This window comes from Hyaena hyaena, unplaced genomic scaffold (genome assembly GCF_003009895.1).
Source record: "Hyaena hyaena isolate Hyena2069 unplaced genomic scaffold, ASM300989v1 scaffold_503, whole genome shotgun sequence".
NCBI lineage: Eukaryota > Metazoa > Chordata > Mammalia > Carnivora > Hyaenidae > Hyaena > Hyaena hyaena.
In genome coordinates, this window is record NW_024081132.1 from 678,065 (window position 1) to 691,079 (window position 13,015).

General features: G+C 37.7%; 1 protein-coding gene across 2 annotated transcripts in view; it reads right to left on the reverse strand.

The window, feature by feature from the left end:
• The window catches only part of MAST2 (microtubule associated serine/threonine kinase 2), a 135,301-nt gene extending 126,883 nt beyond the window's left edge, over positions 1-8,418 (reverse strand). For both annotated transcript variants that reach the window (XM_039254814.1, XM_039254813.1), the window contains exon 1: positions 8,392-8,418. The gene's annotated coding sequence lies outside the window, so the exon portion shown is untranslated. The remainder of the gene's footprint in view (positions 1-8,391) is intronic.
• Positions 8,419-13,015: the final 4,597 nt, after the last annotated feature.

The following is a 13,015-nucleotide window of genomic DNA, read 5'->3' on the forward strand; positions in this document are numbered from 1 at the left end:
ATAGGAATAAATTCACCTAAGGAGATAAAAGACCTGTACACTGAAAAAGAAAACTACAAAACATTTCTGAAAGAAATTAAAGAAAACTTAAATGGGAAAATATCCTATGTTCACACACTAGAAGACAACATTGGTCAATCTGATAATATTGCCCAAATTGATCTATAGATTCAATACAATCCCTATCAAAATTCTAATGATGTTTCTGCAGAAATAGAGAAACTCATCTGTCATTCATATGGAATCACAAGAAACCCTAAATAACCAAGACAATCTTTTTTTTTTTTAAATGTTTACTTTTGAGAGAGAGACAGAGCACAAGTAGGGGGTGGAGGGGTGGGAGACAGAGAGAGACAGAGACAAGAGAGAGAGAATCCAAACCAAACTTCAGGCTCTGAGCTGTCAGCACAGAGCCCGAGGCAGGGCTCAAACTCACAAACTGTGAGATCATGACCTGGGCTGAGGTCGGACGTTTAACCGACTGAGACACTCAGGTGCCCCCAAGACAATCCTGAAGAAGATCAAAGTTAGTTCTTTGATACCACACTTCCTGATTCAAAACTTGCTACAAAGCTACAGTAAGCACAACAGTATGGTACTAGCATTAAGTATAGGCATTTAGACCTATGGAATAGAGAGCCCCAAAATAAATGCTTGTATATATGGTCAAGTATACAAAATATATTTACTCCAATAGAGTAAAGACAGTCGTTTTAACATCTGGTTCTGGAAAAACTAGGTACTCATATGCAAAAGAATGGAGACACTTACCTTATACCATAAACAAAAATTAACTCAAGATAGATCAAAGACCTAAACATAAGAGCTAGAACTACAAAATTCTTAGAAGAAAATACTTGGAGGAACTCTTTAGGACACTAGATCTGGCAATGATTTCTTGGGTATGATACCAAAAGCACAGACAACAAAAGAAAAAATAAATCAACTAGACTCCATGAAAATTAGCATCTTTTCTGTGTGCATCAAGGACTATCAAGCAAGTGAAAATACAACCCAAAGAATGGGAGGCAATATGTGCAAATCATGTATCTGGTAAGGGTTTAATATCCAGAATATATAAAGAACTCCTACAACTGAAGAGTAAAAATAAATAACCCAAATGAAAAATGGGCAAAAAATTTATTTCTCCAAAGAAGGTTTACAAATGACCAATAAGCACGTGAAAAAAAGTATCACTAGTAATTAAGAAAATGCAAAGTAAAACCACATGGAAATATCACTTCACACTCATTAAGATGATTATTAATTTAAAAATGGAAAATAACAAGTGTTGGCTAGAATGTGGAGAAACTGGAACCCTCATGTATTGCCAGTTGGAATGTAAAATGATGCAGCAGCTATGGAAAGCAGTATGGTAGTTCCTCAGAAAGTTACACACAGAATTACCATATGATCCAGAAACTTTCCCCCTTCCCCCTTTTTTTTAAGCTTATTTATTTATTTTGAGAGACAGAGACAGCAAGAGTGGGGAAGGAGAGAGAGAGGCACAGAGAGAATCCTAAGGAGGCTCCATACTGCCAATGCAGAGCCTGATGCAGGGTTCAGATTCACAAACTCTGAGATCATGACCTGAGCCAAAACCAAGAGTGGGATGCTTAACCTACTGAGTCACCCAGGCGACCTCAGAAACTCCCTTTCTTGGTATCTACCTGAAATAGAAGTGAAAGCAGGGCTTCAAACAAATACCTGTACACCCGTGTTCACAGCAGCATTATTTGCAATAGCCAAACAGTGGAAGCAACCCAAATGTTCAGCAACAAAAAATGGATAAAGAAAATGTGATACATACATACACTGCAATATTTAGCCTTGAAAAGGAATGAAGTACTGACACAAACTAAAACATGGATGAAACTTTAAAAAATTATGCCAAGAGAAAGAAGCCAGACACAGAGACCACATATTATATAATTCCACTTACATGGAATGCTCACAATAGGCAAACCTATTAAAACAAACTAGATTAGTGGTTATCAGGGACTAGACAGAACGTAGGATGGGTAATGAATGTTAGCAAGTAGAGGTTTTCTTTTTGGGTGATAAAGATGTTCTGAATTAAAATGGTGGTAATTCTTGCAAAACTTTGTGAATACACTAAAAACCAGTGAACCGTATACTCTTAAATGGTGATTATATGACATGTGGATTTTATCTCAATAAAGCAAATTGTCCTTTAAAAAAAGAAAAAACAAAAACCTAGGACAGATCATGTCTTTCTCCTATTAAAACTATCAACCCTCTTTCTGTGTAAAAATCAGTATAAAAATACAAAATCTTTTCTGTAGCCTACAAGTACTACAAAATCCAGCCTGTGTCTCATATTCTCTATGCCTCTCACCACCATCAGTCCCAACACCACTGTTCACTAACCAAAAGCCACCTTGGCCTCCTTGCTGTTCTCCAATATGGCAAGCATGTTCCCACCTCAGAACCTTGGCACATGCTTATTCTCTACATGGACTGCTCTTGCCTAGTACATATCAGCATCACTCATTCTAGACTCTTCTGTTCTCTGCTCAAATGTCACCTTAATGAGAATATTTTCCTGGACAACACAATTTAAAATTTCAACCCCTGCTCCACACAAACACATACCCTCCCATCTCTTATCTGGTTTTTTCTTCCCAGTACTCAATACCATATGACAGACGATATACAATTCTGTGTGTCTGTCTCTCTTGAATAGACGCTCCATAAGAGTACAAACTCTGCTTCAACACTACTTTATTTCCAGTATCTAGAATGGTGCCTGCACATAATAAGAACATAATAAATATAATATGACGGATGTATAAATTTAAACAAATGAACAAATGAATAGAGGCAAAAAAACAACAACAACAAATAGAGTAACTTGTTGTACAAAGGAAGCACCTAGTCAAGGGCACTGGCAAGACTCATACCCAGGTCTGCCTCTCAAACCCACGCTCTTCATTTCTAAGCTATACTTCTACTTTCCAACTTAGAAACATTGGAGGGATTACCTGTTAGATGGAAGAGTATTTTGTAGAATGCCAAGATATCACATATATCTAAAAATCCATTTTTTAGTTCCTATCCATTTTAATGCAACTGTCGTATTACATGAAAAAGTATTAACAAGTGATAGTCTCCAAAATGACTGAATTTCATTTATTCTTCACTGCTCAGATGCTTTTAAAATTATGCCTATTGAATGAACCTCTGTCTCTCAAAAGGCAAGACACCAAAACAGATGCAACCTCCAAATTTCTCTGTATCCATAAAGTATACTATAAAGAAAATGCCAAAGGAAATGAGGCTTTATACTTGCAATGGGCATATAGTAGCATCTGCTCTTGCAATAGCCATTCTGGGACAGAGACAAACAGGGATATAAATACAACACTTACTTCTCCTTCATAAGACAATTATAACTTTTTAATGTTTACTTATTTATTTTGAGAGACACGGAGAGAGGGAGAGGCCGATGCACAGAAAGAGCGAAAAAGAGAATCCCAAGCAGGGTCTGCACTATCAGCACAGAGCCCAATGCAGGGTTCAATCTCATGATCCACGAGATCATGACCTGAACCAAAATCAAGAGTCGAACACTTGACCAACTGAGCCACTCAGGCACCCAATAACTTTTTAAAAAGTAATCTCTAAGGACGCCTGGGTGGCTCAGTCGGTTAAGCGTCCGACTTTCGCTTACGTCATGATCTCGCAGTTCGTGGGTTCGAGCCCCGCGTCGGGCTCTGTGCTGACTGCCAGCTCAGAGCCTGGAGCCTATTTCAGAATATGAATCACACTCTCTCTCTGACCCTCCCCTGCTCACGCTCTCTCTCTCTCCTAGAAATAAATAAAAATATTAAAAAATAAAAAAAATTAAAAATAAAAATAAATAAATAAAAAGTAATCTCTACACCCAATGTGGGGCTCAAACTCACAACCCCAAGATCAAGAGTTGCATGCTTTACCAACTGAGCCAGCTAGGCATCCCAAGACAATTATAATAATTTTTTAAACTTCCAGACTAGGCTACAAGGACAAGAAACAATGGGCCATGGCTAAGTCACTTGTTTTATTAATATCAGTTTCTCCATACTTACTACAAACTTTTAAGTTTTCATTAAACTTACTCAAACATCTTATGTTTTATGATTTTTACCTTTCTGGCTTCTCTACTGCAAATGCTAAGCCATCCTCTGCTCCTTACTGCATACTTCCTACAAAGACTTAACCAGCTCTGTGCAAAAGAGGTACCATGGAGCTTCAATCATCTGGGGAGATAACGAAGCACAGAGATGAGATAAGCCAATTACCTCATTTTATAAGTGAGATAATTCAGGCCCAGAAATGATAGTTTCTGTGGAAATCACACATAACTTATTAGTGGCAGAGCCTATTCTTCCTTCCAGAATAAAACTTCTACTCTTCCAATATTAAAGATAAAAAACAATTGTTTGCACTAAGGTATCTCTGACTTACTTAACAATAAAACCTCAAAATAGAAGGATGTATTTAACTGAATTTTATGGCCTCAAAACTTAGATCAGTGCCCAACACATAGTAGGTATTAGTGTGCATTTACTGATCAATTGTTTAAATGTGAGTTACTTTATTAAAAAGTATTTCTGTTGTGATCAATTAAATATTTTAAGGCAATTATAATATGCTTAACTTGGGATACCACTAAAATGACCAAGATATTCCTTGAATTTAAAACTAAAATGACCCCAAATTCCTCCAATTTCAAATAAAAAGCATTTTCCTAGGATTTCTCTCCTTCTCCTCTTTCTCCTCCTTCTCAGCAAATTCCATTCATTGGAAGCATACACTCCTAGAAGAAGCTACCTGCCTCAGGCCCTGATTCATTATACCTAATCTTAAGCAAAGAGCAAATCTCAGAGAACTTCAAAATAAGAGGAACCAAAAGAAAAAAATGCCAGAAATAGTAATAGTAGAATAGTGACCAAGTACCAGGGTACCTTTCTGGCTCAGTCTGTAGAGCATGTGACTTTTGTAGAGCATGTGACGTTTGATCTCAGGGTTGTGAGTTCGAATCCCACATTAGGTGTAGAGATTACTTAAAAATAAAATCTTTAAAAAAGGGGGGGGGAAGAGTGACAAAGTACAAGTATTTGCCAAACATGATGTTGAAAAGCCACTCCTTTTTAGTTATGTTACACCTACTCGGTAGATCACTCCATTAATAGTCCTGGTAGCACCATTCCCCAGTTTTATAGAAGACTCTGGGTGCTTGAGAACTTGGAATTGCAATTCCATTTAGCTAGAACTAAATTTAAATAAAGAAATGTGGCTCTTAAATAATAAAAGTGTATCTAAATTTATATATTTTTAATGTTTATTTATTTTTGAGAGAGCACAGTGGGGGTAAGGGTAGAGAGAGGGGGACAGAGGCTCCAAACCGAGCTCTGTGCAGACAGCAGCGAGCCCAATGTGGGACTCAAACTCGTGAACTATGAGATCATGACCCAAGCCAAAAAGTCAGACACTCAACCAACTGAGCCACCCAGGTGCCCCAAAGTGTATTCAAATTTAACCCAATAGGTTTACAAGAATTCTAAAACTGGGGTGTCTGGGTGGCTCAGTTGGTTACATGTCTGACTCTTGGTTTCAGCTCGGGTCACAATCTCACGATTTGTGGGAGACTGTGGGAGAGCCCACTTGGGATTCTCTGTCTCCTCCTCTCTCTGATCCTCCCTCTCACTCTGTCTCTCTCTCTCAAAATAAATGAATAAACTTAAGAAAAAAGAATTCTAAAACTAATACACTTTAGAAAATTGTAAGAAATGGGGCACCTGAGTGGTACAGTCAGTCAAGCTCTTGATTTTGGCTTGAGTCATGGTCTCACAATTCATGAGCTCAAGCTCCACATCGGCTCCACACTAGCCATGTGCTTCAGATTTTCTCTCTCTCTCTCTCTGCCCCTCATCAGCTCATGCTCACGCTCACTCTCCTTCTTAAAATAAACAAACATTTTTTAAAAAAAGAAAATTGTAAGTAATGAAGCACTAACACATATATTAAATGACCCTTCCAATAGTTATAAGAAAAGAGGAAAACAGATGTCATAACCTTCGTTTTATAGATAAGACAACTAAGGTTTAGGAAATGAAGTGATTTGTCTACATTTACAAAGCTAATTAAGTGACAAAGCCAAGACTGAGCTGTAAGGGTTTTCTGACTCATAAGTTGAGTCTCTTATCAAATCACAGTGGGCTTTCATAAAGCAACCAAAGGGGCTTTATAAACAAAACTCTCACAGGACAACTAATTATTAGGGCATTTTTATAAAACTAAACCCTAAAATGACAGTAACAGAATTACCTTGTGTTTCATACATTTACCAAAAAATGCATAAGATATACACATAAAGTATACTTAATAAATAAATATGAATACTGTTGTCTCCTCATCCTTATGTGCTCTGTATGGAAAAGTTTCTAAGCCACTATTTTATCACAGCACTATTTCCTAGAGTTTCCCAAATCCTAGCAAAATCATGGTGGGTGTGGATCCAGGGGCATAAAAATGCAGCTTTCTTGGGCCCCAACATGGAGATTCTGATTCAAATAAGTTCAGAAGTTGTTCAGAATTTTAACAAGCATTCTAGCAAACTGATGTAGCCACTCTGGAGAATAGTATGGAGGTTCCTCAAAAAGTTAAAATCAGAACCACACTATGATCCAGCAATTGCACTACTAGTACCCAAAGGATACATATTCAAAGGGGTACTTGCACCCCAAAGTTTATAGCAGCATTATCAACAATTGCCAAACTATGGAGAGAGCCCAAATGTCCATCGACAGATAAATGGATAAAGAAGATGTGGTATACGGGGCACCTAGGTGGCTCAGTTGGTTAGCATCCAAGTCTTGATTTCGGCTCAGGTCATGATCTCATGGTTCATGAATTTGAACCCCACATCAGGCCCTGAACTGACAGCACAAAGCTTGCTTGGGATTTTCTCTCTCTGTCTCTCCTCCCCTCCAAATAAATAAATAAACGTTTAAAAAAAAAAAAAAGAAGATAGGGGAACCTGGGTGGCTCAGCCAGTTAAGCATCTGAGTCTTAGTTTTAGATCGGGTCATGATCTCACAGTTTGTGAGCTAGAGCCCCATTTCGGACTCAGCACGAGATTCTCTCTCCCTCTCTCTCTGCCCCTCCCCTGATTGTGTGCGCGCTCTCTCTCTCTCAAAATACATAAAGTTTTTTTTTTTTTAAAAAAAAGATATGATGTGTGTGTGTGTGTGTGTGTGCGTGCGCGCAATGGAATATTACTTAGCCATCAAAAAGAATAAAATCTTGTCATTTGCAACACCATGGATGGAGCTGGAGTGTATTATGCTAAGCAAAAACAAGTTAGAGAAAAACAAATACCACATGATTTCACTCATATGAGGAATTTAAGAAACAAAACAGATGAACATATGGGAGGGGGGAATAAAAAGAGAGAAGGAAACAAACCATGAGAGACTCTTAAAAATAAAGAATAAACTGATAGTTGATGTAGGGAAGTGGGCAGGGAATGGGCTAGATAGGTGATGGTTATTAAAGAAGGAACTTGTTATAATGAGCACTAGGTACTGTATATAAGTGATGAATCACTGAATTCTACTCCTGAAACCAATATTGCACAGTATGTTAACTAACTAGATTTTAAATAAATATTTGGGGCTAGAGGAAGAATTTTAACAAGTATTCTAGATGACTGTGTTTAGCCAAATTTGCAGTACTGCCCCAATAGAATTCTTAGAGAAAAATCAAGTCAAGAAAATATAAGAAATTAAAGTCCGAGGACAAAGATTACTCACCAATTTCCCTGGCCCTAAAGCCAGAATAGAACAGGTGAAAGAAAACCTTATTCCTACCCTGAATCCAAACTTAGCTGCTGCCCTTACCCCAAACTACTAGAAAAGTTGGCCTCTCCCTAGTACCATGTTATGCAACAGATGTAATTGCTAAGAGTTTCAACTTGAACATTCTCAAAAAGCTTGAGTCTATTAAAAAAAACAAATATACACACAACTTGGTAAATCTCAAAACACAAGTATAAAACTGTGATGGGTACTTAAGCAGCAGCTTTTTCCCAAATGCCAGGCAAAAACTGAAACAGAGAAGAGGATCTGGGATGAGAAGGGATGGGGGGAAAGGGGAGGTTCTGACCTAGCAAGAGGAGTTAGCTGACCACCAGCTTCCCTGACAGATAAAAGTACACAAGGAGAAAACACACACACACACACACACACACACACACACACCACACCACACATGCACTCACGCACGCGCCCGAGTGAGATTCCTCCAAATAACACCGAGAACAGTTCCCAGGAGGGATTCCTAAGCAAGTGTTCATAATCATGATCATAATAATCATCAACTTACAAGCTGCCTCTTCTTGGAAGGCTCAACTCCTTCTGAAAAACAAAGCACAAACACAAGTTAGAAAGAAGGACACCTCTAAGTCCTACAGGTCTCTATTAAAGGTCCTACAGCATTATCTTAATAATGGCAAAAACTAAATATTTCCAAGTCATAATTTCTTCCCTTATCTTTTATTCAGTGAAATAAAGACCAGTCAGGTTAACTATCACCTCTTTATTCTTTCTCCCCAAAGTAATGTCTCAGAGTACTTATAGCATTTTCTCCACTAGATGGAACCATCTCACCAGTGGAGATTATTCCAGATACTCACTGGGCCAGCCATTAACTGTTGATGAATTGTAAAGGATTCACCTATCATTAAGAGGGATATGAAAGGAATAACATGGAATTTTCTTTAATTAGGAAACATTTCAGACAAAGAAGTACAGAAAATAATAAAACAAAGAGATGACTATACTTACCACTAGCATGAGAACAGTTGGGTCCCTGTGACTTGCCTTCAAAATTTATCAGGTTTCACCCCCCGCCCCATGTCCCCACTTAACTATTCTGAATGTTTTATCTTTGCCATGTGTCTTTATATTTTCTTACATATATATCCATAAATAATTATTAGTATTGTTTCACATGTTTTTAAATTATATATTTAAAATATTGTAGGTATTCATCTGCTGACTTCACATCATAACTGGGAGATTCACCCATGTGGATGTTTTTCATTCATTACTTCACTCCGTAAATTTATTTTGTCACTTATTTATAATATTTATTTATCTATTCTCCAGGAAACAGAAAGTTAATTTTCTTTACATGTTTTTCTTCTGCATCAGAACAATGCTCCTATAAATAGCCTGTACTTGTTTCCTCATGCACATAATAAAAAGTTTCTTGAAGTATTCAGATGTGGAACTTCTAAGTCATAGGTATCAAAACTTATTCCCAAAAATACCAATTGACCCTCCCCCTCCAACACTTCCCAGATCTGTCTCCCAAATTCCTGACACTTCTAACCAGTTGCCTACTCAACATCTCAAATCCAACATGTCCCAAAATGAGCTCACTTTTTCCACAAAAACTGATTCCAACCACAGCCTTTTCCCATCTCAGATGATGGTATTCTTCTGGTTGTTTAGATCCAAACCCTAGATATCTGGACTCCTCTGTTTTTCACATACACATCACATCCATCAGGAATTCTTAATGGTTATAGCTTTAAAATATATCCAGAATACAACCATTTTTCAGACATACATACATACACAGACTTATACACTTAGAATCTCTTAAAAACCCGAGATTTAGTCATGTTTTAGATATTGGAGTGGGGAGGGAGGAAATATTAAAGTAAACACCATAGGGGCACCTGGGTGGCTCAGTCAGTTAAACGTCTGACTTCAGCTCAGGTCATGATCTCATGGTTTGTGGGTTCGAGCCCCACGTCAGGCTCTGTACTGACAGCTTAGATCCTGGAGCCTGCTTTGGATTCTGTGTCTCCTTATCTCTCTGCCTCTCCCCCTCTTACACTCTGTCTCTGTCTCTCAAAAATAAATTAAAATGTTAAAACAAAATAAACAGCATGTATTATATAACAATATAGAACACCCTCAAAAAAGACTGGGGCAGCAACAAAACATACTAAATACATTAAAACAACAAAACATACTAAATACATTCTGCAACAAAATATATGATAGCCACAATAAGTGTGATAAAAGTCTAAAGAGTCCCAGTTCAATTTTATCACCTGAAGAGTTAAAGTTAGGAAAAAGCCTCTTGGTTTCTGCTATTGCAACTAAGTTACTATGGTCTCTCCCTGGCCTCTCAACCATCTTCTAACTGGTACTCCATTCCTGCTTCTACTCTTATCCCTCTATAGTCTATTTTCAACTTAAGTGTGTCCCTTTTAAGGGCCAGTTAGGTCAGGGCACCTGGGTGGCTCAGTCGGTTAAGCATCTGGATTTTTTTTTTTTTTTTTTTTTGACAGAGAGAGAGTGCAAGTGAGCAAGGGGCAGAGAGAGAAGGAAAGAGAATCCTATAAAGGGCAGAGAGAGAGGGAATCCCCTTGTAGGATCCACACTGTGAGTTCAGAGCCGGAAGTGAGGCTTGAGCTCACCAAAAGAAGGTCTCAAATTCACCTGATAGAGGGCTTGAACTCATGAACCCTGGGATCATGACCTGAACCAAAGTGGGATGCTGAACCAACTGAGCCACCCAGGTGTCCCAGCATCTGACTTTTGATTTCCACTCCAGGTCATTTCCACTCCATTTCCAGGTCATGATCTCATGGTTCGTGAGATGGAGCCCCGCCTCAGGCTCTGCTGACATCATGGAGCCTGCTTAGGATCCTCTCTCTTCCTCCCCCTCCCCTGCTTGCACATTTGTACTCTCTCTCAAAACAAATAAACTTAAATAAATGAATGAATGAATGAATGTCAGTTAGATCATAACACTCCTGCTTAAAACCCTCGAATGGCTCCCCAATTCACTCAAGAGTAAAAATCAAAATCCACATAAAGACCTAGAAGGGACCCACCACCCCTCCCCAGTATCTCTGTCCCTTGCACACTTTGATCCAGACATACAGGACTCTATTATCCATCAAATACATCAGGCATTCTTCTACCTTAAGGTCTTACTCTAATCCACGCATTCTGCCTATAAAGCTTCTCTTTCTCCCAAATATTTTTTTGTATAATTCCCTAACAGCCTTCAAAAATCTTGGTTCAAATTTACATGAGTATGAAACCCATTACCCTGATAGTCCTACATAATACTGCAACGTACTTTACACCCCATCACCCACTTACCCTGCTACAACTTTTTATCACCAGTACACTTTCAATACATTTATCACTCCTAACATGCTTTGTAATTTACTTATTATGTCTATTGCTCATTTTCTATCTTTCTTCCGCTAGAATCTAAGCTCCATGAAGGCAAGGATCCTACTATATTTTATTTATAATGCATCTCAATGACTTAGTACAGTAATCGGCATATAGCAGATGCTCAAAAAATAATTGTTGAACACATACTCTCCAATACTTGGTGTTTTTAGACTTTTTTAAAGTAATCTCTACACTCAACATGGGGCTCAAACCCACAACCTCGAGATTAAGAGTCACATGCTCCACTGACTAAGCCAGCCAGGCAACCCTGATCACAGTATGGTTTTAACTGGTATTTCCTATAATTATGGGTAAAATTTAAGCAATGTTTTATAGGTTTATCAACCACTAGGATTACCTCAACTGTGAGCTGCCTATTTATACCCTGGCGCATTTTTCTATTAGTTTTTCTGTCTTTTTTCTTATTGAATTATAGGATATATTCTGGATAGTAATTAGTTGTAAGTTAAATTCATTGTAAATGTTCTCTCAGTCTTATATTTTTACTTTTATTTTTAATGGAGTCACCAAAAGATTTAATTTTATGTAATTGAATTTATCAATCTTTCCTTATATCTTTTTTTATATGCAAGAACTGCATCTCTGACACACAGACACACAAATATATTTGCTTATAATTTTCTTCCAAAAGATTTATAGGTTTGCTTTTCACACATCTGTTTACATACCTGGAACTTATTTTCACATATGAAGGAAAATGGAAATCCTATTACATCTTTTTCTATACACATGACTGATTATCTCAGGTCATTTGTTAGATGATGTTGCAATGTCAGTTTTGTCATATATTAAGTTTCCATAAATGCAGGACTGTTCTTTCTTGCCTCTATTCTGTTCCATCGTACTAGCAGCCTCTGTGCCAATACATACTGTTTAATTGGTAGAGCTTGACAATAAATAATAACATTGTTATTATTCTTAAAAATTATGGGAGCTAATCTTGGGGCTTTGTTCTTCCATATAAATTTTAGAGTCAACTTGTAGATAAAAACTTTGAGACTGCACTCAATCCAGAATTGATCTGGAGATAATGGATATATTTACCATACAGACAACGACTATACAAGAACATAGTATACCTATCCGTTTATTTAAATATTCTTTTTTTATATGTTATTTATTTTGAGAGAGAGCATGCATGAGTGAGTGGGAGATGGGCAGAGAAAGAAAGGGAGACAGAGAATCCCAAGCAGGTTCTGTGCTGTCAGTGCAGAACCTGATGTGGGACTCAATCTCACAAACCGTGAGATCATGACCTGAGTCAAAATCAAGAGTCAGACACTTAACCCAGGAGCCCTTATTTAGGTTTCCTTTAATATGCTTTAATAAAGTTTGATGATTTGTCAAGTAAGAATTATACTTTTGTTAGATTTATTTCTAGGTACCTTATGTTTTCTTGTTGCCATTATAGCCTATTTTTTAAAAATCACATTTACTGGGGTTCCTGGGTGGCTCAGTTGCTTAAGTGTCCGACTCTTGATCTCAGCTCAGGTCATGATCTCACAGTTCATGAGATCGAATCCCACATCAGGATCTGCACTGACAGTGCTGAGCCTGCTTGGGCTTCTCTCTCTCTCCCTTTCTCTGTCTCTCCCCTATTTGCACTCTCTCCCACTCTCAAAAATAAACTTAAAAAGATTGTCTCATTTACCAAGAGTTGTATTTCATTTTACCAGTAACACCATTTTCCTCCCAGTATATTATGAAAATTTTGA